The sequence below is a fragment of the Ambystoma mexicanum genome, chromosome 5p, assembly GCF_040938575.1.
Source record: "Ambystoma mexicanum isolate Mex_15411 chromosome 5p, UKY_AmexF1_1, whole genome shotgun sequence".
NCBI classification, from domain to species: Eukaryota; Metazoa; Chordata; class Amphibia; order Caudata; family Ambystomatidae; genus Ambystoma; species Ambystoma mexicanum.
Genome location: NC_090930.1, coordinates 333,550,526 through 333,556,806, shown reverse-complemented (window position 1 = coordinate 333,556,806; position 6,281 = coordinate 333,550,526). Strand labels below are relative to the sequence as shown.

The window sequence follows — 6,281 nt, the reverse complement described above, 5'->3', positions numbered from 1 at the left end:
GACACAATAGCATCACAGGCAGTGATAGCCATGCAGTCCCAAGGATAGCTTTTGGTGTCATGAGCAGTGATCAAAGGTTAGTTGGTTGTGATTTGTTTCAGTGTCTATGTGTTAATATTTTTCTGAAATAGTGGGGGCGACCGAGCGTAGCGAGGGAGCTACAAGGTTCTAGGGAGGGTTTGGTTCCCCCCCCAAGAATTTTTTTTCAAATATGGGGTTGAAATGGTGCATTTTACAGCAGAAAAGGTGACCAAAAAGCCATAAGTGTACAATCAGTTCTAAAGGGGAACATGAAAATTCCATGTCACCAACAGCAGAAAACATTTTACAACACAACACATTTTAATGATCAATGTGTCCACAGTGTAAGACAGCACTGTCACTGATGTAACACATTGTCATGCTGGTTGTACCCAAAATATGCCTCTCTAGCAACATGTCTATGCTGGCTGTTCCCAATTTAGGCCAGCATTGTCCTGTACAAAGCATGATTGATGCTGCCTGAGCATGTGCAGTGTGCCCAATACATATGGCAGCTTATCTCTGTAATACACATTACTTCTGTGGTGATGAAAGAAGCATAATTCAATTCAACAGATAAAATGTGGAAAAGCGATCACCCAAAGGTGAACCTAATTGAAGAAACGCAATGTGAGCACAATCTAAAAGTATGCAACCTAGCAGGCCTAGTGCACACTTTACCTTTTCTTTCACCAATAAATCGGGGGGGAGAGCGCGAACGCAGTCCCCCACTACCAGAAATAATGCAGTCGTGTATCCCGCATTTGGGAACATAGCAGGGGTCAGCAAATCCGATGTGCAATGGGTAAGCCTCACCCTGGGAGATCTGCCCTTGAGATCACATTCTCCCCTGCCAGCTAAGTATGAGTTGCATGCAAGAGGGCAGGGGTTGGGTCAGTTCTGGGAAGCCCCGCTAAGCAAGGGTGAGAAGGCAGGCCCTGACCCAGCCCCAACCCCCCAATCCCCGGAAGCTCTGAGCGTCTGCAGAGCTGCCTGTCCCACGTGTAGGGGGAAGCTCCAGCAGGCAGAGCCCAGCAGAAGAGCAGATTGTAGCGCAGTTCCTTTCTCCCATCAGGTGCGGCTCGGCCCGAGATTTGTATAAATAGCAGGATGGCTTGAGCAGGCCTGTTGCAGTCTGCTCACTGGCCTGTAAGCCCCACACGGGCCCATGGCCCTCCTGAGCGTAGCTGCTCAGCGCTGGCCCCATTCACACCATCATAATCATCCTGGACTTCGACGCTCCACTACCCCTGAATCTCAGAGTTCTGCTCAATGACAATGCTGAAGCTTTGACATCTTTGCCGTAACCATATGCCGTGTTGTGACAGCCGAGCCTGCACAGCGCCAAAGGCAAGTATTCCCTTGTCAGGGCCCAGAGGTCACTGAGTCTTCCAGTGCCATCCACTTGGCACGGCCTACTGTTCCCAGCGTTTTCTACCCACAAATCAGCACCACTGCCAAACAGAACTGCATCATTGGGGCCCATCGCTGCTGCTCTCTGACTTGACCCCAGCGCAAAGGCACCCATGCTTCTGGTCTGATGTTGAAAAGCCTGGCTCTGCTGAGATCCGAAAGACAAGAACTAAGGTGTTTTGGGAACATAGTACTATTGTTTTTTGTGTTGCAACTGTATCAGCTCACACCTCTCCTGAAGGGTATAGGCTGCCCTCAGACTGTGCTACCAAAAGAGTGAAAATAAGTTATACCTGTTGGGCTTGCCTGTTTCACTTTTATGATTGGGATCACTGCTCCATGGGCATTAAGCGCGTTATAAATAAATAACCTATCATACCACTCGTATTTTCTCCAGAGCTGCAGCAACTATTCGAAGTGTACTCTGATCCATTTTGTGAACAAACTCAATCCACTAACAAACGAAAACTTTGGTTCCCATTGATTTGGATTTGGATTTTGTTTCCTTTCTATACATTTCTGGAGAGCATTTTTTGAAAGGTTGTTCTTGAGTGTGTAGATTATTTGCTATTGCCCATTTTTTCTGAATGGCAATTTCGACAAAACATTTTTTTGCCGCATTTTTTTACGCTTTTTTACCAAAAAATATAGATGGTAATTTTGGGTAAGGTATATAGAAAGTGAGGGTGCAGGGGTTCTGCCACCGGTTTTTGTGGTAAAAAAAGCAATAAAATTGACCCAAATGAATGTGGCGAAATTGGCATTCGCCATAAAAAAGGCAGAGAAAGTTTATTGATACGATTATTTATGTGTCCACAGGTCAATCACAGCATGGCTGGGATTTGTAAGGGGGCCATGGTGATTGAATCAGGTTTACTGGTGAAAGGATGGTGATCCAGCACAGAGCGGCTCCTTTTGTGCCAATGTTTCCAAGTCTCCCCCCAAAAATATTGTGACTGATGATGCTGATAGCAGTCTAGTAGAGTGAGTGTGTGCTCAGAATTCTCATTCGTCTTGTTCTTTTATGTGTCCCGAATAGAGCACAGAGTAGTTTTGCGCACAGGCACATTTAAAAAAAAAAAAAAATTTTTTTTTTTTTTTTTTACTCAAGCATTGTCCAACATACGGCCTGGCGGGCCACATAAAATGGCTTGGCGGGCCGCATTGTGGCCCGCGGCCCGTACATTGGACAACCTTGGTCTACAGCTTTGTAGCATCCACATACTCTGTGGGAGAGCATTTTTATGCCAAAGATGTGACAGTGTTTTAACAGATGATATGTCATCCCACAGGTTTTTTGCTCTGTTTTCTCAGCTTTGGTTAGGTAGGCCGTGACAGATCTTGCTACAGCAGTGGAATTGTTTGCAACATATTCTATATCTATGTTTGCATTTCGCAAGAGGGCAATTATTGCATTTTAATCATTGATGTACTTTGAAGCTTTGTTTCTTTTAATGCTGTATGTGTTTTAGGTGATTTGCCTTTCACACTGTGTCTAACAGAAGACATGAAGCTGTTTACTTGTCCTTTTGCTAAAACTGGTCTAGGGAAACCAAAGCAGCATTTGGTGTAGTATTTACCTTTGTTTTTAGATCTGTGTCCGCAGTATTCACCACACTTATGTTTTTGGAAGCGTAAAACTTGTGTACATAGCTCAGTATGTGTGGTTATGTATTTGTGAATAAACTCCAAAACAGTGGTATCACTGTCATGACCACAATTAGGAGCATCTTTTATGCGCAAAAGCATGTGGATTTGTGGTGCTCCTCAGTATTGATATTCCTTTCTCCAAAAGAAGTGTTCCACTTCTCCGAGGGTAGGGATATTTTTATTACAGGTGAAGTGCCACATGGATATTAAGCATTGGTGAAAGTATCTTGATACATTTACATGGTCAAGAGACCAGAGCTCTCCTGGTGTTTTTATGTCTATTCTTACTTTGTTTTGGTTTGCTATGCAAGTTGTGCAAGTCAACCCATGCATATTCTGTACAACTTAATGTAACAAACCATGTGGGCAGGGCCAAGTTCCTTAGCATACACTGTACATCAGCGTGATGTTGGAACCAGTATTATTTTGTACCACACATGTTTGCAAGGGATTTGTGATACTTGACTGCAAAACTTAACTTTTGTCTTTTATCTTTTGAAGTAGTTGGGTAGCAGACATGTTTAACAAAGTGGAGCCTGTTTTCAATGTGTGTGCAGCTCTGTAACATAGAGTTGCTAGTTCACTGTTGAACACGAGGTGGAATATGTATTCAACAATTTGTCTGACTCTGGGGTCTTCTCAATACATTTGTACAGAGAGGTATTCTGATGTTGTTATTTGTGTGGATCTTTCATTATATGCCACTCCTTTTCCTGTCGGAAAGAGTAGAAGAAAGACTTGTGCTTCTACACTTTTATCGCATATGCGGATTGGAGATCATTTGGCTTGACCATCTGATATGTTTCCAATGCATCATCTATTGTGTGTTCAGAGTGTAGTGGGTGAATGATATACTGGTCTATAATGATGGATGCATTAATAGGATCTACAAGTTCAAATTGGCCAGTTGACAATGAATACTGTACAGTGGTCGAAGTGAGCGGTCGGGAGCGGTGCTCCTCTACTTTTTTAAATTACGTTTTACAGCTCCTATACTTTTATTTTAAAAAGAAACCACTCCGGAATGGTTTCGTTTTAAAATAAAAGTGTAGGAAGACGTTGCAGCTTGAACTTTCAGTGCACTTCACTGAACGTTCCCTCAAACAGCAGGTGCAAGAGTTTGGGGGTATGTATTGTGGGTGGGAGGGGGCGTGCTGATGGGGTTTGTGGGGAGTGGGTGCAGGCCAGCAGGGAACATAGTTCCACTACTTCTTTTTGGACACTTCAAACACTGATCCTGTATTTTTTGGGTGGTTTCCCATAGGTTCTGTTCAATATTTCTATCTGTGTGGTAGTGCAAACAAAACTTGAGGGGTGTAGCATTCATTGTTCTCTTTAAGAAATTGTAGGGTTTCTCTAACTCTGTTTAAGTCTACTAGTTGTTGCCAATTTTGTTTGTCTTTCATTGGTACACCATTCACTAAGATAATCAAAGATTGATCTATTGGCCGTTGCACTTCTTTCTAAAGTTTCATTAAGATCTAATGGCAAATATACTACTTTGCCACTACTTTGCCACAAATGCCTTTTAGTAATTCTGAAGGAGGCAGTTTAATTGTTTTGGGTTGAAGGCGTATTATAACTTGAAATAGGGGCACTGTTTGGATTATAATGCTCTCATACAAATTTAGCTGTTGGAGACGTTTTGGAAGTGGGAATAGTTATTAGTGACAGCACGTGAAGGCATTTGGTTATTATCAAGCTTTGTAGTGCAGTATGTGCAAAGTATTGAGGGCTCACTTATTTTCTATTTGTTTTCTGTTAAAAGATATATAGCTAATTGGAACCATTGGGATTCCTCATTGTCTTCTATTTTGTAAGTCATATCTACAATTGTTGTGCTCTTTTTATAAAAAAGTTCTACAACACCACACACATACTTGGTGTTGTACTTCAGCAGATGTGCTATTTCTTTTTTGTATCTGTTTATTAGAACATTGGTGTTTGTAAGGTTTTCGCTAATGTTCTCTAAAGGTATTGAATTTTCTAAGTCATCGTCACTTCCAAAATATTTACTTTGGATGTGGTCTATTTGTTGAAGGAGTTCTTTGGTTTTACCATGTAGGAGAATGTTAATAAAAGTGTTGCAGTTGTAAAGCAGGATATTTTGCATAGTAAAGTCTCTGCAGGAGATTCTGTATAGTGGAATTCTGTGTTGCTAACATTTTGATGTCGTGGTAGGTGCTTTTGCAAGCAGGTCCCGAAATGCACGCTAATGAATGTCCTCACAGTCCAGTGTTGTTGAGCACTGGACAGGAGTCCATGGTTTGTAAAGTTTTTATTTTAATTATTTATTATAACAATTTATTATAATTGTTTCCGTATGTTACACATTGAGCTGCATGGCCATTTGTACAATGGACAGATTGGTTGGGTGTAAGGAACAGCTGATTGCAAGTTTGTTGGGGAAGTAGGGGTTCTTGTCCATAATGGTGTTTTCTAGCATTCCATACCCTTGACCATTACTATGTATGGCAACTGGGTTTTTCTGTTCTTGTTTATAAGCCTCTTCATTGGAATATGGTTCTGTGCTACTTGCATGAATCCATTCACCTTCACAGAAGTTTGCCAAGGTATCTATGTTTACATTGCACATGTTTAGAAGTATATTTGTAGTTTACTAATTCATTTTGTTAGTGGTTTAATTCTGGTTAAAATTAATATAAACAATTTTCTTTTGAGCAGAATTGCACTGTCAATGAGAGATTCCAGGATTAGTCTTCTGCAGTATTTTTTATGGGTCGAGCGTGACTTTTCCGCTCTTTTCATAAGATTGTGAAGTACTCTATGGTAGAACATTTTTTGTAAAATGTATTTTTTGGAATACATTACTGTGTCTACGTTAACATTGGTAGATATAGTGATAGGGTAAGTACCGGTTTTATTGTTCTTTATACTTTTTTTATTTTTATTTTTTGGAAGAGGGGCCCCAGTTTTTTTAGTACTAGCTGGTTCAGTTTTGTTGACTGACTGTATTAGCAGTTTCGTTTGAATATTTGCTATAAATTCTGCTAGAGGTGGATGAGTATTTTGCATGCCTTTATTTCTATCTGCTCTATTTTTTCTTTGTTTTCTATGGAGTTGCTTTTTAGTAGGTATTCTGCTCTGTCTGTTGGAGAAAAAAGGAAACTGTGGGTTTGAAAGTTGTGGAATATATTTGCGTATATTGTGAATGAGTGTTTGAATATGAGGGCAGA

At 40.9% G+C, this 6,281-nt stretch overlaps 1 non-coding gene across 1 annotated transcript; it reads right to left on the bottom strand.

The window, feature by feature from the left end:
• Window positions 1-724: 724 nt before the first annotated feature.
• Window positions 725-886, bottom strand: LOC138481809 (U1 spliceosomal RNA). The gene has a single exon (XR_011274421.1). It is a non-coding gene; the product is annotated as a U1 spliceosomal RNA (small nuclear RNA).
• Window positions 887-6,281: the final 5,395 nt, after the last annotated feature.